General features: G+C 38.6%; 1 protein-coding gene across 7 annotated transcripts in view; it reads right to left on the minus strand.

The window, feature by feature from the left end:
- The window catches only part of NRIP1 (nuclear receptor interacting protein 1), a 101,819-nt gene that overhangs the window by 15,783 nt on the left and 59,226 nt on the right, over positions 1–26,810 (minus strand). For 5 of the 7 annotated variants that reach the window (XM_064523453.1, XM_026107991.2, XM_064523459.1 and 2 more), the window contains one exon: positions 8,127–8,175. The exons of the other annotated variants lie outside the window; for them this stretch is intronic. The gene's annotated coding sequence lies outside the window, so the exon portion shown is untranslated. The remainder of the gene's footprint in view (positions 1–8,126; positions 8,176–26,810) is intronic. 7 annotated transcript variants of the gene reach the window in all.

Consider the following 26,810-nt stretch of genomic DNA (forward strand, 5'->3'; position numbering starts at 1 on the left):
GAACACCACGGAGGTCAGCCTGCACTGAGAAGCAGAGTGCATCGACCCGGTGCTGCTCTGCCACAGCTCGCCTGATTCTGGTGTCCAACCCATCTCGGCTACCTCCTCGAGAAAGCAGTACACAGCATATGCAAGGCCTGAGGCATACCATTTCTGCCTAAATTACAGGCGACCAATGTTTCTGAAGTTTTATTCACAAGTAGGAGCTCAGAAGATTTGCACGTATGCCCCAGCACTGCGCACAGTTTAATCGAAATCTGTCCTGCACTTTAAAACCACCTACTAGGAAGTTCAGTTTATTTCAGAGAAGAACCACATATTTAGCTGTTTTTCAGGCTCTTGGCACTCTCAAAACAGTAGTTAATGTCAGCCTACCTTAAACTAGTATTTCCTGTTCCTAAAGAATGAGCCTTGCAAAAGTAATCACTTGTGGAAAACCCCACCTTGTGCATATTGCGATACACCTCTGTAAATGAGCAGTTCACATAAATTTCAGTCAATTTCTTTGCACAGACCCATGCGCATGTATTTGTTCTCACAAATACTCCTGGATGAACAGTTCTGTTTAGTACTGTAACTGTACTGTAAGGGGCATCTTCTGAGTTTGTTCAATCAGGATCTGCTAACATGCACTCACCAACTTAGAAGTAAACTTTCTTTGCCAACTCTTTGCCAGTTCTAGCACAAAACAGAACAAACGTTTGAAATACAATTGCCACCTGTGAAGGAACCAAGTATCTGGCATCCAAAACCTCCCCTACAAGTGACGGCTCAGTGATCTTTTGCTACGGAAAACAGAAAGGGTGAAGGAGGGACCTGGTAAGACAGAACAGTGAACCTTGCCCCTACTGCCCCCAGGAAGGAGAGGAATACAGAAATAGTGCGTATTACTAACTCCTCACTAACTTTGGTAGTGTGGTGATTGAAGCCCAGGAATACAGTGAGCATGAAAACTTTCATTAATTGACTCTTCTTATTCAAAGAGCCAAAAGCGAACAGGCATAGAAATATATGCCAAGATTTTTTTCAGATTAGAGGGGTGGAAACCAAACAAATTCTAATAAAATAATGTACTGGTAGGTACAAGGGAGTGGAGAGTGGATGCATCTTTCCAATCTTTGTAAACCATTTACATTAAAACATTCAAAATATTCAAAATAAAAATTTTACAACCAGATTTACACTTTCCTTCCCCCCAAAACCTGCAGCAAAAGATCACTGACTAAGCATTTTGTTATATGGCAACTCCTCAAGAATGAAACCTGATTAAAATACAGTGAAGAAATCAATGTGCTCCTCAGGACAGTCATGCTTCTGAGTTATGATCAATACATGCAGATAATGCATTTCCACACAACTCTGACCTTCTACTTGTTGGACAGATCTAAAGATACGGCCAAATCTCCACAGTGTTTCAGTAAAATTGTGTATTTCTCAGTAACGCCATTGGCGTTGTTGGATTAACTCTACAGGTTCGGTGACTTGTCACATGAAAAGTCATTTCATGTTATTTTAACCAGGATTTGGCTGCCTAAAGTCAAAGCTACAACACAGCACTAACTAAAATAAATACACAACTCTTCCTGACTGTGGTCCTGCTCCACTTAGGACCAAGTGTCTCATGATTAGTTTTGAATTCGAGTCACTTTCTTTCAGTAGAACAGGTTTTACCTAACAGAAAGCAAAAGCAGAGTAATTCCATAGTAACATAAAGTACAGGATCACACAGTCTTATAAAACTCAATGATACCTGGGGGAAAAAAAAGCAGTTTTAATGATCCAGGCGATTGATTTGTTTGTTTTTAGTGAGAGGAAGGACAATGTAGTCTCCATTTTAATGGGGGACATAAGCCTCTTGTAGATCACGCTTCAAAAGGCTAAGGACAGAAAAAAGCTCATATAATTTCACTTCAGTGAGAAAGGAAAAATCTGCATTAGCAAAAAGTCTCTACTAGCTCATTTACAATGACAAACTGATTTTTTTCCAAAGCAGTAATTAAACCAAATGAAATTAAAGATACACCATTACAACTCTAGCAAAACTTGGGGAGAAAGCTAACAACATACAGTAAAGTTCCACAACCTACCACTGTGCCAGAATTAATCTAAAAGTATTCATAACATAAATCCTCAAGTAAAAAATTAAAAGCCTTTTAAGTCATACAGATGCATGTAACAGAGATGATTAGTTAGTTAATAATACTCTCAAACACTAGGAATCAGGCTGCAGCTCAACTTGAGCCATGAGTCAAATCAGAATCACTAAAATACTGACTTGACTAAAAACCAAAGAAAATGCTTACTCTATATTCACTGACACAAAGTCATGATGGTAGGAACAGTGGATGGCTGGGAAGAAGAAGTGTTTAACTACTCCAAACGCTCAAGACAAGGACACACACTTTGAAGTAATTTCTCAAATTTTATGTTGATAAAGATGACAAGCATTTTAAGCAGAAAGATGATATGCTGTCACAAAGTTGTGGAAAACAGCTCTTACTGATATGTTTTATATCTGTCTTTCATGAATGCTGCACGAAGGAAATAACTGCAAAATAGCAAGAAAAGGCTATTTATCATTACTGCTTGTTCCATTAGTGTCAAGTAAGTTGAAACAGGTACACATACCTGTTTAGAAACTATACAAAACAAAACAACACAGATGTGCTATTGATCTCTGCAGAAAACGTGAAATTTTCTACATATAAGAACATTATCCCAAACTGCAGGACCTATTAAAAATAAATCTATTATTCCTTATTGGCATCACAGAAGTAATAACTAATTTGGGGCCATCTTCCACAGTGCCCATCAAACCAACAACTTCACTGAGTCTTTACAAAGCCACTTGTCTAAAGCATTAGTTATACAAAACACACTTAAAGCATGTGCTTAAATTCCATGCCAGCACATGTCCAAAATTAAGCCCATACTCAAGAACTCTGATGAGCAGAAGTGGTACCAGTCAATCAGAGTCTAACAGGCTTAAAGCAAGCCCCATCCCTATCTGAAAACAGTCAATCTCAGTTGCAGATGAGACCTCTAGTAATAAACAAAACAAACTAGCTCAGAAGCCACACTTTTAAATATACACAAGAATGTGGTTCCACAGGAATTTTCATCTCATTTAAGTGCGAAGATGCTGTCAAAATGTGTAGCCTTGATTTCCTCTACCAATCTTCAGCTGCTTGCTCCTGCAGTCTTCCCTGCATTGACACTAGCATTCCTACAGAAAGATCTTAAGTGGCAAGTAGGACTAAGGACCTCATCATGGCAAAAACAAAACAAAACAAACAAAACAAAACAACCCAAAATACTGTTGACAGGCTGTTTTCACCTAGATCAGAAGCCAGTCCTCCATGTGGGAATGCATGACTGGACTGGTGGTGGTGAAGGACAGAGAGCAGGGCCTATTCCTTTCAGTGCCAAACTGCACTTACATCACATCAAGGAGGCAGGAGCATTGCTACTTGTGAGAATCTCTAAGAGGAGACTCCACTTCTAGGCAAAATGTCTATACTGAATTTAGAGTTCATTTTAAGATAAAGAAGATGCCTTTTCTAAGAAGTGTCTTTTAAACAAGATTAAAGGAAACAAAATCCAAAAAAATGCCACTGTGCACAAGCCCTCTGCAATCTGAGAAAAAGACTGGAAACAGAATAACTCATTCAAATATGTTAACTTTCATATTACACTGAGGCATCCTATGAAGCTGGAGTATAAATCCTATTAAGTTGAACTTGGTTTGTCCATCCCTAAAATAGAATTGACATACAAACACAAACACAAAGTCAAGGTCACAGATCAGCAAGAAAGATTACAAAGACGACTGATGTAAGAGCTGGCATTTGATCGGAACTGCTGTTTTTTTAGTGCACTTACCAGAAATATCACTATTTTCTTCACATTGGTACACTTTAAAAAAAAGTATTGCCCACCTGTAAGAGTGACTGGCTTGTGCTTATTTATTTTAAGAGATGTTACACAGCCTATCAAGTAAACTAAAGAACTCTAAATGTTAAACGAAAAAAAGTGGAAGAAACTGCTTTTTGCTGTCCTTTTCAATCTACTCCACTGTCTGTCAATACATATTAAATCACAAATCCAAAAGGAGAACCCACCGACAAATATAGGACATGACAGAGCAAGACCACTGCTACAGAATCAGGACCTCTGTTTATAACTTCATCCACTCTGAGTTATTTATCTTAATATAGCAATTGTATATTTGCATGTGCACATCCAAACACAACACTCACTCATCTATCCTAATTATCTGTATGCACAGCATATATTTCTCAATTAAAAAAGAGCTCTTAATACAAGGTCTGTGCAGAACACAATCAAACTAACCTCTTCTGTAATCACGACAACATTAACCTCCTAGAAAGCTTCTTCAATGTTGAATGCTGAGTAAGCGAGCAGATTAAACACAGCAGCAACAGTTGAACGACTCATTAAAACTCAACTGCTGAAAATAGTTAGCAATGAAAGTCATTTACTGATCTATCCATCCATCCACCCACTGATACATTCTCAAAGCTTCAAACACACGCTGAAGAACATTTGGATTACTGGTCACATCCATCAGACATACCTTCTGACACTTTAAAAGGAGAAAGAAGAGATGTCTTGGGCAACGCAGTGTCCTGTGACATTCACACATGTAACACTGTCACAAAGTTTAGATGCTAATTATAAGACCTAGCAACTTGAAAAATGGTATAGCTTATACTCTTACTTCTGAACCCCCACTTTTAACACTAGTACAGCTCTGATGTTGGTCTAGACATGACTGGGAGCAGTTTATATTTAGACGGAGTGCTGCCTCTATAAAATGGGACTGTTCATGTTGGTATAAAGCTTTTATTGGAACTCATTTGGGGTGACCTGCATAATTTACTTGTTTGTGGGCATCTCAGACATTGCCAATAAAGCCTTTATGTCATCACACACCCTTCTACATCTTCTTTCTGTCGCATTTCAGCTTTTTTTCAGATTTTTTCCTTTTAATTTTTGTACAGGTATTAGGCTTGCAACACTCTACCTGTTTGATTGGGTTGGCTCAGTTACTAATGAAGAGGCCTTAAAGGAAAAGGAAAAAAAATTAATACAAGTTTAAAAAAGATAGCTCCTCCTTGAAAACATCCTTCAAATGAATTAGATTGTCACCCTTTCAAGCTATAGCATTCACCTGAGCTACTAGAGCCAGATACAAATCACTCCCGAAGCCTGTGATGAGAGCTTCTCAGTGCAACAGTATAGGTGTTTCTAGCCGTGATACTGATTCACGAGATCTTAAAACAGTCACTGGTCTAAGATCAAATTGAGTAAGGTTTAGACTGCAGGGCAATACAAATTCTTCACTTCTTCAGGCCCTGCTTTTCTAATGCCTTTAAGCAAAATGGAAGAAAAGTAGAGATATTTGTGGTGAAGTTTCTATCTTACCTACTCTGTAAAAGGATGAAAAACTTTCTCACTTCTTAGGAAAAAAATCAGGCAATGATTATGATTCAAGATACAAAAATACCAGAGTTTCATTCAACATCTGCAAACAAATCAGCAACTTACTCAGAGATGCTGAGAATTAAACATACATGAAGATATTTCACAGCCAAGAACATTCAAAGAAATGTATTAGCTTATAAGCTGTATAACCCAGCCCTTCAGACTCTGAAAAAAATTGAGTCCAATAACTTGACTGAATAATGCATGATTTATTTATTTTTTAACTGAGCTATACTGCAGCAAATAATTAACTATTGTTTCAGTATCCCATTAGGTCATCTCTCATGCTTACACTGTAACAATTTTTTCTTTAATCATCATAACCAACTTGTACTAAAACATTAACAGTAGCTGCGGTGTTTTATTTTGTTAAGTTCACAGACTTACGCTCTTCACACCCTCTATGAGAGCACGGGGCTCCTGCTAATTCTGAATTTTGAATCAAATCCCATGCTCTTTGGGTCACAGGGATGTCCTAAGCTGCTATCAATGGGCAGTGAAGGTTTAAGTCTCTTTCTTACTGTGATCCCTTCAATAGAATGTCTAAAACACAATTCTATTTTAGCCTTACGTAGAGAATTAACAGGCAGCGTCAGAGCTTTCAGCAAAGAGAGTCTAAAAGTGTAAACACACACCATTTTGAGAGTGCTCTCTTCTAAAAGGGAGTAATGACAAATTGCAATAAATGACAATATAGCAGCAGAAATGAGTACATCAGGTAGCACAAAGAAGAGAGTACTTCTGATCAATTCAGTAGACAAGTAGATCACAACAATGGATTATCTGACACACTGACTGTTCATGCCTAATTCTAAAAAGAAAACAAAACACTACCTTTATAAACAAACAAAAATCTGTGATTACATTTACATATGTGAAACATCAAATCAAGCAACTTTTAAAAATAATGCTGTTTTAAAAATATTGTTTAAATAACTATTTTAATAGTAACTCCTTTAGCTTTGCTTTTTGTCTCATTTCTTATTAACATAAGTAGATCTATGGATTTTAATAGGACATCAAAATAATGGCAAGAGTATGTTCATGTATAAATTGGTGCATGAGGGAGGCGTCAAACTTCATGCGACATATATTAACAAGGCAGAATCAGGCACACGATAAATGGACATCTACCATACTGAGAAACAGTTAAACACTAGGGGAAGAGTCATGACTGGTAAAGCTGGAGCTCTAAAAATTAAAACAGACCCGTTCACTTTCAAAATTTTAATGTTCTTCCTATAGTATTAGACAATGCAAGATTTCCTTTTCCAAACAACACCTGCAAGATTGATTATTCCATCTTGCCTGTTCCTCAAGTTGTTCAACACACACCAACCACAGCAGGTGATATGGTTTTTCACATGCTGGAATTCTGATACTGATTCATCATCTAAGAAAATCAGACAGCAGTTACAACAAAAGGCAATGGGAGATAGGTGGTGAACTCCCTTTTATAAATCTTATCACAGCTGCTTTGGAACAAACAACACACATACTTCAAAAATGTAATTACAGTTATGGTCTGTTCATTTAGTATCTACTGATAAAGTACAGAGAAAGGAAAGCTGTCATAAAATGAAAGAATTTTATCTCATGAATCTGGTAAAGAAACACAGGAGACTCTAAACTAGCCTGAACTACGTATCATGAACTATAAAATCATTACTTAATAGTTATTATACCATAACCACAACTGCCAATTCATCTCATCAGGCTAGACGTTACTTCCAGCTTAATCAGCCATTGTAGAAATCTGAACATGGCTGAGAAGTCACAACCCATGTCTTCAGTGTTACATAAAGCCCCCTTCCCTTGGTGTATCTAGAAGAGGCATTTCCCAGCTCGATAAACCATTGATAAGAAACTCCAGTGTCTTCTGAATCAGTGCATGATCAATGTGTATCAGGCAATGTCAATGACCTGAGGATAAGTTTCATAGGCTGCACGGTTTCTTGCTAAATTATTATTTTTTGTTCCTTCACTTTTTAAAGTCTTTATAAGAATCCTGTCATGAAGCTAAAGGAGGTTTCTGTCCAACCTCTGTTGCTAAATCTGGTCAGTGAATGATACTGAAGAACTCCACTGAAGATGACATTACCACGATTTCTTTCACCAGCAGCTCAGGCTCATAAAAACCTACAGAATCTTACATAACCATAAGACGACTCACAAATATCAAATTAATGAAGAAATGAATTACAATGGACAGCAGACATACAAGCCAAAGAGGGCAACAAAGGAAGACCGGGTGTGCGTGTGTGTGTGTGTGGGGGGGGAATCCCACTCTTTGCAAAGAACCTTTACATGTAAAGGTATATAATTTAGCATATATTTGTCAAGAAAAGGCCAAAAGTTCTGGTGAGCAAATGATCATATCTCTAGCTGCCCAGGATACTTTTAGCAGATTGCTAACTTTGTACCCTAGTTAGCTACGTCAGGAGAAAGGAATCAAAGACTACATGGGCACGAGTTAAACCATCATCTGACTCAGAATTTTTAAAAGGGATAAGGACTAAAGCTAGCATGAATTAGATTAAGTTACCACTCAATGCCTGGGGTAAAAAAAAGGACAGGGTGACAAACTTCTTCCCAAGTTCAAGGGCAGAAACTCATACCTTGAAAGTGTCAATGCTGGAACTTTGTGAATCCACTTTTCACTCCACTCTGCCAAAAATAAATACATTATAATCAGTATGTAGAAATTAATGATGGAAAACAATTTTATTTCCACTACAACAGGAAAGACATTCTGTTAATTCAGTATTAGCTCATGAAAGGGAACCAGTCTTATTTCTTAAGAAGGTGTCAACAGACTGGACTAAAATAGAACTTTTCTCTACAGTTATACTTGCGGTCAGTTTCTGACAATACCCGAGCAGGACTGCTCTGTATCAGAGCTGAGCAAGCTGATAATGTCTTATGGAAGAGGGGATTGGTCTCCTTGGCTCGTTAACACTATCCGGTTTGTCACAAAAACTTGTCATCAGGAGATTATTTTCATTCTGACACTCCAGCTATCCACTTCCCACAATGACTTCAAAAATAAACTTGATATTGCTTTCTGCTTTTCTAAAATCTTGTTTTTCTTCTTCCACTATTATATTGAATAGTTACTCTCATTTAGACTTGTCAACTCCCTACTTCCGCAACCCATGCTTCTATAACATCGCCAACATCCAATGACCCTTTGAGGCTACACAAAACACAGCTGTCCCTGTAATCTTTCCCCCCCAACATGCTCTGAGCATATAATCCTTTACTTCAAACTCTCAATTGTTTTTCTCTTGCTCCTGATGAAGTTTATGTCTGTCGAACTCAGAGGTACTTAAATAACTTTCATTTCTATCTGCATAGCCTAAATCACTTGTTGTGTCCCTCTCCTTACCCACACACGTTTTTATAGTAACATTCAGACATCTCTCTCACAAGAAATTCCATTATGCAATGCTCCCTAGATCGAGATCATCTACACTATTGATGCTATTTCATGCTCTCCTCAAACAGTAAATCACCACATCAAAAACTAATCCAAACCCACCAAAATACCATCTTCACAAACTACATGGTGAAACACTACCAATGTTGCTTGCCTTTCCTCACAGATTCCCACCCTACTATTTTCCCCTTCCCTCATCATACTCTATATAAAGTTTAGAATAAATACATTTGTACCGGCAAGATGATGACTACAGACGTAACATGAATTAGGCTGGACAACAGTTAAATGAAACCCTACAGCAACACTGGCCTCCATGATAAGAACATTTTCTCCTCCTCTTAAAAAAAAAAAAAAAAAAAAAAAAAAAAAAAAAAAAAAGTAGCAGAACAGCAATACATGCTGCTAATTTATAATACAGTTTTCACCTGATACTTCTCTTTTATTACATAGAATTGGGGGGGGGGGGAAGGGAAGAGTAATACACAGTAAAAGATCAACATAACACAGACATTAATGATACGGAGAGAAGGATACAAACGGGCTAAGATACAGTACAGAAGGGCTCCTCTTTTCTGGATCTGCTGCTATTGAAAGTTTTGTGAATGCTCTTCCCTCTTCCTGGCTGGTACACTGAGGATATCCCTACCCTGTCCCAGTCTATTTTCACTTCAGAGAGTGCAGATGGAGGAGAGGCCAGAGGAAGAAAGGAAATACTTTCCCTAAGAAAACTTATTTTCAGAGTGACTTTTTAAAATTATGTCTAGCATGACAAATGGTGCCAAAGATGACGTAAACAAGGAAATTTTTAAGGAGGAACTTGAAGGCAGAGTAGGTACTCATTCCAGGGAGCTGGTTACACCTAAACCTAGACCTTGTTCAACGAAACAAAGGAAGCTTTCTACCTACGACTCAGTCTCCCACCTTAATGAATTAACCTTTTGGGCTCAAAACAAGAGACTTGATTTTGCGAGATCCCCACTTTTTTCAACACACTTTCTCCTCCTACTCCTCAAATTAGAGAGACTGACATACTGGGTTCAACTCCGATTTCAGTTTTCTTGCAAACAAAACTTAACTTGACTTTCTTCCAAAGTCACTGTGGTATCTCTCACCTAAGTCACATAATCCACAGCTTCAACCATGGCACTTCTGAAGGTGAACAGTTTGGCTTACCAAGAATAACCTACTGGGATGTATATTCCACTTGCCTTCTTTATATTCTGCCAGGTTCATGAGAACAAGTCTGTCTGCGCTTGACATTTGCTGGGAAACACTGCATGGCATAATTACTACTGTAAGACATCTTATATTCCCATAAATTCAGAGTTCAACCCCAAAGGGCTTACAAACTAAGACAAGATATAGGGACAACTAAGCAGGAAAGGTAATTTGAAGGGAAAAAGCAGATTTAATGTGGAAAAGTTGCAACAGTAGGTGAAGGCAGAGAGACTATTCAACCTGCTTAGGAAACTGCCACAAGAAAGTCCTGAACAATCAAAAAAAGAAAAACACAAACAGGATTATGTAGAATGCTACACTCTAAAAGAATACAAACATTCTGATTCATTAAAACAAAGCCATTGGTGAAATTCTAGGCAGCACAGTTCCTAAAACAAATAAACAAAAAAATTAGATATATTACTTCGCCATGGTAAAAAGTATTCGCACTGAACTGCAACAAACACCATGTTACTATGTGTATGGATGGGCAATTAAAATCTTCAGGTTTGCATTAGTTATGTTCTGGTCTTGGCCAATGGAACAAGAAGAACTGGATGAGCCAGAACATTTTTCACTTTAATCTACTGTTCGGAAAGGGGCGGGGAGGGGAAATTCAGTAAGTCATTCCCTACCCATCACCCTTGAGACCAAAAGTTCCAATCATATTTGGAAAAAAGATTCCAAAATGAAAATTTTAGGAGACTAAACTGTTCTTGTAATTCACTTCTACAGAAGACATGAGCACAGACTAACAGCCTCATGTTTGCTAACACATCTGAACATAACGCATTACTGAAAACACATCTCAATTTTTTCATCAATTATCTTATTCACCTTTAATTACCTTATTTTAAAGCAAATGGATACTTTCCAAGAGCAAGCACGATCCATGTTCCCCACAGATATCAATCAAGAGAAAGGTGATAGTATTTCCTAATGTGCATCCAAAAGACTAGACTAGTTGATAAGGGTATGTCAGTAAACTCTTTGCAACTCTAGGTGCTGCCAGTAAAACTTCTCTTGAAGTATTTCTTTTTGGTTGACTGGCAAATTAGATCACTAGTTAAATTTTTCCATAGTAAAGCTGATCCACTCATTTTTAATTTCAGATTGAATTATGATCCTTCACGACTAGCTGGAGACTATAAAAGTCTATGACGTAGTAACCTCAAATCTTGGAGAACAGAACAGAAGAAATGCTCTTGGAAGCACAGAGCTGTTGATAAGAGTATTTTTCCTCCCTTGACCATCCAGTGAGCTGTAACTATGTGCAAGAATCCACATTTGCAACTTGCATAAGACATGCATCCAAACTACCCTTCCACAAAATGATTTTTTAAAAAAGTCAGAGATTAAAAAAAACAAAAAACAAACAAAAAACACAACTTAGAAGAAAACTCTGAAGTTGACTAAACATCCTGAGCAGGCTGTTTTTATTCAGTGCAATACACAGCCATAGTTACCTCCCCTCCTCATAAAGCTTGATGCCCTCCCCCACCAAGCTACAGACACGAAGAAACTTTTTGGCTGTAAAAAGGATTTTCATAGACTAGTTCATCCACTATATCAGTTTGGAAAAGGAAGAGAAAATCCCAAGCTATTTCAGACTTCAGTGAACTCCAGAATTCAGTTGTTTACTTTATTACTTATACACAAAGTGAGATCAGTTATGGAAAAAACAAAAAAAACCCAAAATCCACTAATGGCAAGTAAGAGTCACTTCCATTACTGAAGACCTATTCTGATTTGACAACAACTAAATATGTGGTATTAGATAGCTGCTGCTCATTGCACACAGACCATTGCAATTTCACGCCAATCTTGTTCACCAGGACCTCTCATTATATCCGCTATATGAGTCTAAACCACATTCAAGGCTACTGGGAACTATCTAAGCAGCAAGAAAAAAGTTGTTCCATCTCTGAACGCAACATCACCAAATAAACACCAATGAAGTCATCATCACAGTACCCAGTTTACAGACGAGGAACTGAGAGCACAGAGGAAGACTAAGTGACTTGCTCATAATCACGTGAAGTCCATACTCGTGGTAGAAATGGAGCGCATGTTTTGTGAATCTCAGTTTGGCACTTCAGTAAGAGGCTATTCTGCCTCTCCAATAGGAGGTGAAACAAAACAACTGTTGATCACAATAAACTGGAGGACACAACAAGAATCACTAAAAGAAATATAACTTGCACACCACAGTAAATGTCTTTATCTTCAAAAATAACCAGTGCTGCAACCACCACATGGGGAGATCTGTATCAATCAAGAATACTCTCTAAGTTTTTCCACTGTACCTGCTGCAATGATGTTCTCTCCAAGAAAACAACTATGTCAGTACTGAACTGGAAAGATGAATGATGGCACTAGGGTCAAAGACATCATTCCACCAACCTCTGCTATTTCTCAGAGATCTGCCATGCTGAAACAGCCCTAATGAGCTGGCCTAACTCCATTTAATTTATGGGAACTGGAAGGATCGCAGCACAGCAGCAGCAGAATTTTGCAGCAAAATGCTGGAGCAGTCTTCATCCACTGTCCATTTGCAGCCTCACTCCCAACCAAGAGCAATAAAGCTCTTTTTGTTCAGAGGCAAGGACCTTTCACACTAAACTATGAATGAACATGTATATGCATATTTAAGCGCTTCTAGATCCCTCTTGCAAAGATCCATTTTTATTCCCCTACTTCAGAAAAACATCATGACTTGCTCTTCACCAGTTTAATTCAGCTGCAACACATTCAGCATCAGATTGCTTGGATTCACTAGAAGCAGGTTGTGAATTCATTCATTTGTATGCAAGTGTACACACAAGACTCCAGTAGTCCATGGTAGCAGATGAGGGAATCAGGACTGAAGCTGAAGTGGCAAGTAAATGCTAACAGACCACTTTTTCACAAGTGTGCTGAACTGAGTAGCTTTGCTGACCAGTGTCCAGGTTCTAGAACCCTGAATTATACCAAGCTTGACCAAAAATCCTGTGAAGTCACCCAGTAACTAGAACTGAGCTTTCAGGTATGAGTTTGCCTCTGAGTAAAACAAAGCCAAAAGCATAGGAAAACTACTTATTCTTTACTAATCAGCATTAACGTTTTTTCCTGATAAGTTCTCACAAGCTTTAATTCCAGCATCAGAGCTGGCAAAACTGGCTTCAAAAGACAAACCTTCTCAACTGATCTTAAGAGATGTATCCATATTAGAAGTTTCCAAATGTATCAGTTTCACTAAAAATATTAGTTGTAATATGTATTCAATAGTAGAACTTGCAGACACCTACCACACTTATTTTTTGCTAGTGTGAGAGAAAATATATCAAGTGACTGCCACTGGCTTTGCAAAACATGCAAGTTTGGGAGGAAGAGATATATCCCAAACCTTTTAATTATGAGTAATCAGTGCCACCTACAGTTGATGTTGAAGATAAAGATCCAAACAAAGAAAAAAAAATTGTTTGAAACTTCTAACAAACCCCAAGGTTTTCAGAGGACTTCAAGAGAATACATTAAACACAGAAAAATATTGTCTTGTCTACTCTAGATCATTTACCATTAGTTTTCCAGCAGTAGGAGAATCATGCTAGTACTACAAACAGGTCTCAGTTCTTCCCAACTTTATGCAGTAAGAACACCTTAAGAACACACACACAAAAATCTGACAGCGCAGCTTTCCACTTTTTTTATCTTACTACACTTGTCCCCTCAAGTTGGACTGTGATCAACTTTTATCAACAGTTTCATTTCAACCATTCAATCTGATTCTGACTGCTATAGATGCTTTGTCCAGCGCCCAATAAAGAAAGCAAAAAAGAGTTTCATTTTAGCAGGTCCTGCAAAAACCACCCCACTACCCCAACAGAGTACCAGCAACATTTGTAATTTTCAGGGAAGGTTAACCAAGGCAACAGACAAAATAATTTCCGAGAGGTTGAGCTGCTCTCTCTGGTTAGCACACAGAGCCTGTAATTACACAAATGCCGTCAGCATTAACAGAAATTTGGTAGCTACAGCACTAGTTGAATTAACCTAACAGGGTCTTCAATGTCTGCACACAAAAACTGCTTAGAAAAGGCTATGCAACACCTCAACTTCCTCCTTCCCTTGCTGTGTTGAAGCAGGGTGACAGAAAGGGGGCGGGGGGGGGGGGAGAACGGCAATCGCACAGTCGCAAGCAGGGCAGAGCTACCTTTGAGAAAGCGCACGAGCTTCTAAAATTTGCTCGGTGATACGCTCAAGTGTCAACTCTTACTTAAAACTCGATTAAAATATATCCAGAGAAAAGGCTGTGTTACACATGGTCTACACCAATGGTGGAATCAATAGCACGTCTAAATTGTAAAGCAAGAATGTTTGAAAATCTGATTTTGTTTGTTCTTTCAAAAATTACAGCAACAATACTTGTTTGAGAAAGAGTCCACCCCAGGCCAAGTTGTATTCCAAAATTCCCATCAAGATTTGAGCAGTTTCAGGCATGCTGATTCAATAAAGATAGCAGTGTAAGTTTAATCCTGCAAACATCCCTCTATTTATCACCAAACCCCCCACACACAAAAAACAACAACAAAAAAAACAAACAAACAAAACAAAAACCACACACACACGGTACCCAAGCCGATATACTCCATAGCACTAGAGAAAGTGAGATATTGAGAGCAGACACTTATCTTTTTTCTCTTATGACTTGATCTGAAGCATCTACATCATATAATGCATCTCTATCCTTATACTAACGATTGACAAAAAAAATACAACTCCCAGAACTAAATCAAAAATGGAATAAGAAAGAGGGAGTCTCAAAGCAGTCACACCAATCTTCACTGGTAAAATGTTTGCAAGGACTTGGATTTGAGCATGTCATTTTCTTTTCCTCTAATCATTTAAAGTCATACTTGAATTCTTTATGAGTAAGAGTTAATTGCATTGAAATGCAGTATTACCCTGTATTTATCTAACACCTTCTTCACAACTTAACAGCCCTCCAGTAACTGGTTAAAACCTACCAAAAGTCAACACCGAATTTAAGATAAGAATTAACCATTTTGGCAGTATCACTGCAACTGACTTCCAAAAATCCTGTTAGATATGGTCAGCTCCATTTATCTTGTAATCTGTGAAAAATCTGTGCAACTGTTTTTACTGCCTTTTGTCATCATTACAACATGTGTTTACATAGTTTTTCCAAAAAATTCCAGGGGGAAGAATAACTCACTCACAAAATATTTGCCTTGAATAAATAATTTTGACTAATTAGTTTTAATTAAATTAGTTATTATTTGAGTACAAACAATCACATCACAGAGTCCCAGTATCTGGGACTCTTAAAAATGTTCTTAAGCTGTCAAAGCATCTACATGATAAACAACCTACATGTATAAGGCTGTATTCACACTCATTGCAAGGTGTAAAATGTAAGCTCAAGGGTACACTCATATAAATATACTGCACATCTATAAAGTGTTAATCTTAAGTCTGCAAGGCCATATGATGGAAGTAACTATTATAGTGCATGGCTGCTCTTCAGCATACAGCATTTTCTAAGTCCCCAATTTCCTTAAAGCAACTCATTTATTTGTCACCTGCCAGGACAATAAGTAGAGAGAAGATTTTGCAAATACCCCTCCAGCTTGTGCATAGTGATAACACACCAGAAAAGACGGATTTTCATTTTCTTATCAAGTTATTAGATAAAGTTTACATCCAGACTTAAATGTCCAGGACAAGTCTGCCACCTGTCCTAAACTTAATTAGTTGGTAATGTCTGTACAACAAGAGCAGATACTTCAGATGTTTTGGAGTGGCCACAAGCAAACATTCAAATAATCACAAACACAACTTCAGTGATGCCAAGAATGAAGCACAGGTCTCTGTGAAACACCCTGAATCTTATTAATGGAGTGCTTTCACTTCCCAAACGCACAACGGACATTAGCTGAGCATCTATAAAACCAGAGAATCAACTAGGCTAAAGTCTGTAACGGACTTAAGGAAAATGAAGAACGCCAGCTTCCTCGTTATAAAACGGATTCACATCTATGTGTTAAGGGAAGAAAGAAAGAAAGAGAGAAAGAAAAAAGGCTCAAATACTGTAAGACTTTTCCTCAGCTTTGTTCTTGTTCTGTTTATTATAGCAGCACAACATTCAAGATTTTCATATTGTTATACCTCCCCTCACCCCCCCAACCCTGCCACGTAGGAATAGTGCAGTAGATTAAAAACTAGAAAAAACATCCTCATTTAAACGCACAAACAGATCAGTGCTCAGATTTCCCCATTTCAAGGCTAAACCAAATAAAGCCTTAAAATATTAACTAGAATTTTATCTGTGTAGTTATGTAGTAATCGCTGACACAGACGTGAGCCACTGAACATTATAGAGCGAATTCTGTTACCAATCTGCTCACGTTGCCATTGGCATATACAACAAATTTGTCTCATTAGCAGGGGCTACTTAGTTCATTGTAGTAAACAACACTGCGGCTATGACAGCCTCGCATACTTTTCATTCATTCACATATTTTTCGGTACTCAGACTTCTAGCATGTGCCACAGAAGAGCTGAATGTTAAACATTCCTGGAGTGTCACAATATGTAATACAATAAAACAGATTACAACCATACCTTTCTTCCACAGCAGTGGTGCCACGCACAGGTACACTGTAGCAATCAATTTGTTCTGCAGACAGTAAGGCTTTCATAGAATACTAATGCAAAATCTCTTTCCTTTCTCCTTCGACTTGACTCCCCAATGCCCAGGTCCCGACCAATACAAGGAAGAGGGCGGAATGTCTTCTGCTGAGATAACCACAACTACTAATCAAGTATACGTGTACAAGGGCACAGGATTAAGCCTCCACCAAGCTTGACTCGGGCACCGAGACCAGCTAAACACATGCACAGCAAGGTCAGAATTAAACACGCGCGCACACACACACGCACGCGCATCTACTTGAGTGAACTAATTTATCACACTTTACCACTGACGGCTTTTTACCTCAGGGGAGCAAAATTACATCCTGGTGAACTGACAAGATTTAGACACAACAGCATCCAACAACAGATCCGATTTCACAGAAATAGGAACTGTGTTCTTAGAAGAACACTCCTCTCCCTACTCAGCAGGCTGTTTCAGAAAGTCTGCGTGTGCATACGCCTATGTGTTTGTGCATGTATATTTGTGCGTGCACATACACATGTATGTGCGAGAGAGAGAGAGAGAGAGAGAGAGAGAGAGAGAGAGTGAGAGTGAGAGCGAGAGAGATAGTGAGAGAGAGAGAGAGACACTGAGACTTCTGCAGAGGCTAAAACGGAAAGGTACCACTGAAGTTCAGAACCAGGTATAACTTCTTTCAGGAGAGTTTTCTTTTTAACCGTATTTATCTTTACGTTTCAACATAAACAATTAAGTCTAAACGCTCCAGAAGAAAGCATTTTACTATTGTCTAACATCGCAAATGTCAAACAAGCTGTTCATTTACCTTGAAGTTTATTAGCATAGAAATGCAACATAAAGATGCTCTCACAATATTGTCACTTGTATTCACAATGTATTTTCTAAAACCCACTTAACAGGTTTCTATTGGCTGGCATAGCTGGATACTGTATTAGCTCTTAAAATAGCCAAGGCAGTATCTTAACTATACCACCCTTGAGCTAATACAAGAGTTTCTCTTTAAACATTCAATTTAAATGAAAAGAACCAAAGAGAGAAGTACTCTTCCCACATCCTCGTCATACATATATAGTAGACACATGAGTTTCCATGCAGGTTCGCACATGTGCCTTTTAAGTAGGAGCGAAAAGTGAAAAAGCAAAATTCAAAAGCAGGGATTTTTTCCCTCCTTTAGTCCTGCCCTGTTTTACATCCTTCCTGGTATTTTGCTTATAATATATGCAAATGTACGTTTTACCAAATACATCAAGATGAGCCCTATAAATTATTATTGGCAGGGTTTTAATAATACTGCTTTTGTATGTGATCTGTATTTAGAAGAAAACACTGCACAAACACCCCTAAAAATAACCCTGAAAATAACATTTGGTACTTTAGCTAGAATAAGTTAGCAAAATATTTGTGAAGTATCGGTGGCTTCACTGAGACACCATAAAAAAGCAGCACAATCAATACTGATGAGCTTGTCCTTGACATACTGACCATGTCATCAGGCTATTGTCATGTGATATCATGTCATTTCCCCACCTGGCTCATGACCTTGTCCTTTAAATGACCCAGAGCTTCCCTCAAGTAGCAGGAGGCCCCTCCCCGCTGTCTCAGCAAGGTCGAATGGGTCAGCATGTCCTCATCTATAATCCACCACCATTTGTCAGCAGGGAGGCTGGAGGAGGCAGGCTTGCTACAAGGGGAGAATGCCCAATTAGGCAGCTGTCACACAAAGCATAGGCTGCAAAATTATCCCCTGTCAAAAGAAAGAGCAGCTGCGGGTGCCAATTACAACAACCTTTCAACCCTTTAGGTACTGGAAACTACACAGAAGTAAATGAAGTACAATTAGTGATAACAAATCGATGAATTAGGACAGTAAATTAGAAATTACGAGCAGGTGAGCTTAGGTCTCCCATAATATTAAGGGCACAGTACACCCCAGGCAAGGGCACAAATGTACAGATTTCACATAGCATATCAGTTTCCTCCTAGCCATTTTTCTTGTATGGAGCCTGTTTTCCTCCATCCTTTTCTTCCCGCAAGCCTTGTGCCAGACAGCTAGTGCAGAGCAAGGAAGAAAAGCAACCCAAAGAAGTTGTATTGCCTGCTCTTCCCACTTTACTCTGGCAAATGCAGTTTCCTCCTTTCTCACGAGGAGGGTCTAAGAGCCAGCACAATCTGTCTGTAGTGACGATACTTCACTTCAGCCTGACATTTGACGTACTCTGCTCACAGTCTGCCTGAAGATTTACCCAGGAAAATGGAACAAAAACCAGACTCAAACGATAAACTTGCAGTACAGTTTATGTCATTTACCTTCAGGAAACTTTACATTGAGCGTTAAATGCGAGACTTTTGACTATAGAGGGAAGAAGCATCTCTCTCCACGTTCCGGTTCCCTTTGATGAATCACGCAACAACATCCTTAGAGCACACATACAGTCATGTATTCCACGTCCACTAGCAAGCGACATTTCTCATATCCTCCTCGTTTATTCATTTACCTTGGTGAACAAATTTCCACATAATCTTTCCCCTCCCCTCTCTCTTTTCTTTTTGTTTTTGTTTTGTTTTTTTTTTTAAAAAAAAAAAAACCCAGCCAACTCTAAAAGTTACACCGCGGTAATAACAAAAGCGAGGTTCTCCAGAATACAATAAATTCAGCTTCTCCTCTTCAACTGCTGTCAAAGAGACAGGTGTTGGAGTAACACCCTTCCAGCAGGTGGAGTCAAGTTACACACAGATCACCATCGGCCAGTGCAATGACTCATCAGGCTTTGTGCTCACAAGACAACCCCAAGAGTGTGGTCAGCTTGTTAGCCGCAACAAATTTACAAAAAAAAAAAGACAGTGGGAAAAAAAAAAAGAAAAAGGAGTCTAGGAAAACAGACTAAGAAAAAATAGGGGAATAAGATAAAAAGGTTGGATAACTAACATACAACACCTCAAACCACAGTTAAGATAGTTGAACCAGTACTTCTGCATTTACTTGCTTTCAATCAAAGACATGTCTCAGGAACAAAATTCAAATTCCAAGATGCTTTCTACAGTTAGTTTTAAATTATTGCGAGCTGTCTGGAAAAACTAACTGAAGCTGCCATTTATATTGTCATTCCTCTCCTCCTTTCAATCTCCACTCCTTTTTCTCAAATCCACGTTCTTTATATACATATTCCTTGCACTTGTTTGGAGTGGTGAGGGTAGTACTCCAAATCCTTTCTAGTAACAGTTCTGAACACAATACCTGTGTACTGACACTAAGTCATACATGAACTCACACACAAGAGTATATTTATAATCATACAATCACCAAAATACAAAATATTGTAGAAATTAATTCACTGAGCTCTAAGAAGCAATTTCCTATGGTTATCTCTTGTTCTCAAGCCAAGCTGGAATATTTCACTGTAAAAGAAAATAAAGTTCTGGCTTTCTTAACTCAGGTAAGAGAGAGCATAATAAAGTCCTAACTATAAATAGATGTAAAAATGTTCATTTAACAGCAGCTGCAATATCACTCATGAAGTTTGGCATTTCCTTTTGAGTAGCATATGGAAACTGTAGGGTACTGAAAGAGTTAATGTGTTTAGAATTCAGTTTCCATCATACTTGGGTGACTATCTCTTTAAATAATTTAAATCCTCTCCATCAACTACAAAGCTGTTTTGAAGCCATTTAGCTTTGTTCTTTACATGTGTTCTAATTAAGAAATGACCTTGTCATCACACACACCAGAAATCCTGGATTATTTCCTGCAGCAAAAATCCACGAAGCCAAAAAAAGAAAAAGAAAAAGAAAAAAATACACACTTCTTCCTTTAGTGAGGAACTAAGGAAGTTGTTGGTTGGCTGAATGCTGAAGCAGTTTCACCGCATAATTCTTTTTTTTGTTGTTGTTGAATGTCACAGGGCGGGTTAGTGTGACCTTGAGCTGCATCAGCAGCACAGCAAGGGTCGAGATGCCTGCAGGCGCCCTTGTACTGGATTTGCAAGACAAAAACCTTCAAACTGGCTGAAGGACATCTTAAATCTCTTCAAAGGTTTTCCGAACTAATCTGGGCTGCTCTTAGCCGGATCTGTGCCAGTGTGAGAGGCAAAATTAAAAACAAGGTCTTTGACAGGATGTTGTCTCCTCTTAACCCTTTTCATGCAGAAGGCAGTGTATCACAGGCACTCTGAAGGGACACTTTAATAAGCAAAAGACATGCATACAGTTCAACCAGCAGCATTCTTTCATAACAAAATTATGTAAGCAGCCATTTACTAAGAATGGTACTGTTATTAATACTGAGCATTGAGCAGGCTCTCTGCACAGCAATCTCCAGCCCTCTCCTCCCCCCAACTTCAACTGTCATTTCCCAACTGGTTTTACATTTTGTAACAGAGCACTGCAGTAACACGCTCAGGCTCTGCAGGCTCCCTCCTAAGAATTTAGATGGAAGAGACTACTCTGCACCTTATAGTTTAGGCCCTCAATAAATATATTCGGTGGGGACTTTTTGTCAGTGACAGCGGTAGCACCTACCAGAGCATCTTGTGTGTTTAGACGTGGCAGGTTAAAGGGGGGTAAAGAACACAATGAGGATTGTTTTGCCAAGCATCAGACACGTATTTTATGAGGAGTTAAGGAATTAAGCAGCATCCACTCCTCATGTTAACCTGCTTATTTCCTTCTCATTCACCCTGAGCTGAGAAGGAAGTAGAGAAGATGGTAATTACCTGAGATGGGCCTACCAACAGTTTGAGAGCATGAGTGAATAGTGGGAAAGAAAACAAACAAAAAACCCAGCTAGCCTATCCACTGTTAACAAGTGACACAGTGGCTTTCTAAACACTTGAGCAAATGCACAGAGATAACCACTATGAAAGGCCCTGGGAACATATGGTCACTTTATGAAACCACAATGTTACCCAGTGGATTTGGCAGTGCCATTTGAAAGCAATCAACACACTTGGAAAACGGACACTTTTTCTTCAGAACCATGGTTGCATGCAGAACCTCCAATTCACTTTTGAATTTCAGTAACAAAGAACTTCCCAATTACAAGTAGCTTTCTGCACTCTTAGTTAGCAAATAAGAAGGATTTCCATATCTGAAAGTGGAGAAAACACATCACCGCCTTATCCTCCTCTGTTTTAGCTGATTACCAACCAGATTAAACTATCAAACTTCTGCCGGGGGGAAAAAACCCACACACAAAAATGGGTTAATATAGTCTCAGCTTAACTAAGAGAAATTAGCATCACACTTCAGAACCATCTTTTACTATTTCTAGGATAGACAGCAGACAAATCCTTGAGGAAGGAAAAGGAGCTATTCATACCAGCAGAGGGTGCTCTAATCCCTTTCTGGTTGGGCACTAGGGGTTTAATTTAGTCTGGTTTCATACAGTGATTTTTAAAGTACTATATTCTATTAAGCAAGAACAAAACAAATTTAAGTTCACTGAAGAAGGATACAGCTTTGGCAGTTATATCACAACTGTTAGAACGCTATCCTCCATCTACCACTAAAATAGATTCGCTTTGTCATTCCTGAGAAGCGCAGCTCTTCTCACAAAATATCCTGCTGCTAAAAGACTAAGAATTTTAAGCATTAGTTTTCAAGTAACATCAGCAATGGTGCCTTTATATCAGCAGAAAAGGAACTTATACAATACAAAGGCTTCTCCACAGATCTACCAAGGTTTCTAAGGCGTTTATTATGCTTGGACAAAGGGTCACTGTGTTCCAGCAGCGCCTGGATGTCAGAGTAACCTCTGTGATTACTCAGAGCACTTCAAGGCTTGCTTCGTGCTAAGGCCCTGGCCATAAGCATCTGCTTTGCAGTCACGTGCGAAGGGAAGGCTAAAGGTGGCATAACTCGAAGCACGCGTTCTCCTCCATTTTGGGGCCAATGGAGATTGATCAGATCCATGTGGTCCATTGATCTTCCTGCACAAATGTGCTCTGTGTCCCTCTGGACAACAGAACACCATACAGTCAGCCAACTACAGTTAAAAAAAAGTCTGGTCATTTAGCCTATTACACAGTTACTACAGTACCGGGTCCTACACCACGTTTCCTAGAAATCTTTTTAGTTCAGCCCAGAGTTCTCAGGAAGAGGGATGAGGAGAGACCAATTTAAGTAGTCAGCATCTTGCATGTTAGTCTAATAGGAAATACTAAGAAGCATCTTCAGGATATGCACAGCTGAAAATTGCAGTGTCAGTGGTTTCCTTAAGTTTCTCCAACACGTAACAAAACAGGAAACTACATTATGGGGGTCTCCAAACATCAAGTGCTGTGAAAACCCCCAAAACGAAAACAAAGAACTCATGTTGCAATGTTCCAGCTGAACAGGGTGATTTAAAGGCGCAATGAAAGCTTTCAAGCCAGGCACTAGTTGCTGCCAAGTATGGGACAGATTACGTGGCCTTGCCAAAGCAGAAGCCAAAACCCAAAAATGCAAGTTAGCAGCTTTATTCTAGCGATGCAACAGTCTGGTGACAACTTTTGAAATTACAGTGCCTTAAGAACCTCACACGAAAGGCAGTGCATGTGACCACATCTAATCTACCCACACTTCAAAAGCTACAGCAGCAACCTGTTGCCCATTCACTTAGAATCCAGCCATCTAATATCTAGGAGGTCAGCATCTATCACTTCTACCCATCTGATAAAATCGTGTTTGTGTACGATTTCTCATGGCTGGCCACTGCACAGAGGCATGTTATTCTCAGAAGTAAGGCTATCCACTTGGCTCCCTGCACAGGCACGCACACACAAACGCACATAATGCCCAGGTTGGATGAGACTAGCATTTTACAAGAGATCCAAGTTCAGGTTGTCCAACCTTAATTCTGCTATTTTCTAACTGCTGATTCTGACCGTACAGTCTTAGCATTTTTTTAAGCATAAAGCACCTGTTTTGTACGCAGTGTACCTCCACGCAGCAGAAAAGGATAAAGATGGTGGCGCATATTATAATGTGTTCTCTTCCCAGCTGGACCCCATTATTAAGAAAAACAGTATCTGCTAAAGAAAAGATGCTACTGATAAAAGCCTTCCCTTGGGAGCAAATGCAGATACTCTCTTTTGGTGTTAGTATTAACAACGAACAGCTGAAAAATTGTCCTATGACCATGTCACAATGTTGCTGACCTGTATCCCTAGCAGTATCAAAAACAGCTCTTGGTCTAGCACTGCACATAAGAATTCCCTACAGAGGCAAAAGTTGTAAATTATGATTCTCATTATTATATATTCTGTTACACTGTGTAAGAGCTAGCTGTAGCCTAAAACAGTCCGACAGATTTTTAAATGCAAATCAGGTAAGGGGGGGCTACTTATTTCAAGTAATCTGATTACATAGAACAGTTGATAAAATGGCCTTTATAGTACTAGTAAAGTAGTACTAATATAGTACCAATAGGGGTGCTTTCATGAAAATGGAAATATCGCCAAATATGAACTAAGTACTGGGGGAAAAAAAAAAAAAAAAAAAACAGATAAAGCATTGTCATAGATTAATCTTAGAATTGAAAACAGATACAAAGAAGCCAAGGTAGATGAGCCTTATCATTAGTACAGATATTAGTTTTAAGTACACTTAATAGAGCTAGTATTCTTACACTAAGTATAACTAGTACATTAAGTTAATAATATAGCCATTATTTAAGAGTTACAGATAAAGTTAAGTAGTACTGAACAATGTAGATCAAGAGAATCAAATACAGCGATCCTTTCAAAGTCCAGAGAAAGAAAATCATAAGAGTCTATCAGTGTTTATACTTTAAGGACAGAAACAACCTTATTCTGCAAAGATCTTGGTTAATACCCAGGCAACTTCCCGTCCAAGTCATTTTCCACTACTTCCCCCTTTCATCTGCCCCTTGCTAGTAAAACCAGACATTTAATTTAGGTCTCCCAACAACTCTCAAATACTCACAATATTCTGCAAGTGTTTTGCCAAAAGCAAGCAACTTACAGATCTGGGCACAGCTCTCCATAATACTTTTAGACACTGATATCTCAAACAAATAAGGCTGACTACTTGCACAGACAGCAGCTACTCATTTGGGGGGTTTTGTTGTCTGCTTGAGACGTCTCAGATACCCATCTAAGAATATCATCATCACTTCATGAATGTGGTTTATACTAGTACTTAACTCATGTACTGAACAGAAAGTACATCAGCACTCTCAGAAGAGTAAGGACTGTATCTGTGTCTAAAAGTGTGTTTTGCTAAATCAGTGCCCTGAACCTTAATGCAGGTTTTTCCACACTGCTGTGCCAGTTTATTTTATTCAGTACAAAACCACCAACCACCTTTGAGTTCTACTGCTCAAGGTCATTTTTAACATTCACAAGCACAGCTTTTTGGCTGTGTGCAGAGCAGAGAATTTTTTTTTTTTTTTTTGAAGTGCATTTAAGAGCAAAGTGATGTCTGGAACTACCTTTAAATGGTGAAAAACATCTTTTAAAATTGCCTTTATCAGTTGTCTGTTGTTAATACTTCTACCCAGCTACCGTCATTAACTGCAGGTTCTAATTCAGCCCTCAGACTCTGCAGCTACCCATATCTAGAAGGTATAAACATGATGTAAAATCAGTTTCACCTCCTGCAAGCTCACAAATCTAAGTTACACCTCCCACCCTAGGTCTTTGAAGACATCCACTATAGAATCAGGTCCTTGAGTTCCTCTCCCTGTTCTGCCAGAAACAACTTTTTCTAAATTTGCAGTTAAAAGTAGGGCGTGGGATAGCAGCTGCCTCCATCCAACAGTAATTTGCAAGATAAATAATCTGAAACTTTCTCTACATTGTGATTATAGAAACTTAAGACAGACACTTGAGTGGTCCCTGATCCTTTTCCTTCACCACCCCAATCAAACTCCTTAGGCTTCCCTATCACTTCTACCACTACTTCCTTCTTATAGTTAGGGATGTGCTACTGAGAAAAAAAGAAATATGTGCTTATTTTACACATTTGATTGGACTGCATTAGCCATTTTTAATATTTTGCTAGCACCTGACTGCTAAATAAATATCAAAACCCCAGGGGAAAAATTGGGTTTCATTTTTTTTTGTTTGTTTTTTTAAACAGCATTCACAACAACTATGTTTTAGAAGCACAGACTAAAACTCCTATGCTGAAGAAGCTTGACGTGCTCCTGTTACATGTACGTCCACAATGCAAAGACCCATCAGTCTCTCTATAATCACAGAAACATTAGATTGTCAATATTCACCTTCAAATATTCCCATTTAAATACTTTTCTATTGTCTTTGGAAGTGTCAGGTATCTTTCAAAACAAGAAGCTGCATAATGATTTCAGAAAAACACAATTACAGAAAGCGAAAAATTGGAAGCATCTAGCAGTCAACCATGTTTTGTACATAAGCAATTTGTTTCCACATGCATGTGTATCTATGTTACACATGCATACTTCATACTGGTACTCCAGGTCATTAAAAAAAAAAAAAAAAAAAAAAAAAAAGAGCAAGAAACTGACAACCAGGTAAGCCCAACAAAAGAATGAAGTATACTTGTACAGTTCCCACAACAAGCACAGTAATACTGTTATCATGTGTCCAACAGAAAGCCAACATTAGTCAGCAGTGACTTGTGTTTATTAAGCTTATTTGGGTACTCAGCTGCCAATCTGTTTTCCTTTTCCCAAACATGCTTCAGTTTATCTTCAACGATACCAATTCCTAGATCACACAGCAATTCAAACCTCTTCTGCTGTCCAGAGAGCAGAACACTAGAAATGCAGCAGAACTGATGCGATCTCTTACATCTTTATTATTTCACTTCACAAAAATCTTAAACTAAGATTGCAGATTCTTTGCCTTACCCACACTCAACCGGGCAGTCCCCATTTTATGGCATATATCTAAACTTTCTGCAGTCTTAAAAACCTCACATTTACAAATCTGTAATGTCCTTATCAATTACAGACCTCCTAACTCTATTTCCTACCATGTAACT

Source organism: Dromaius novaehollandiae, chromosome 1, assembly GCF_036370855.1.
Source record: "Dromaius novaehollandiae isolate bDroNov1 chromosome 1, bDroNov1.hap1, whole genome shotgun sequence".
Lineage (NCBI taxonomy): Eukaryota > Metazoa > Chordata > Aves > Casuariiformes > Dromaiidae > Dromaius > Dromaius novaehollandiae.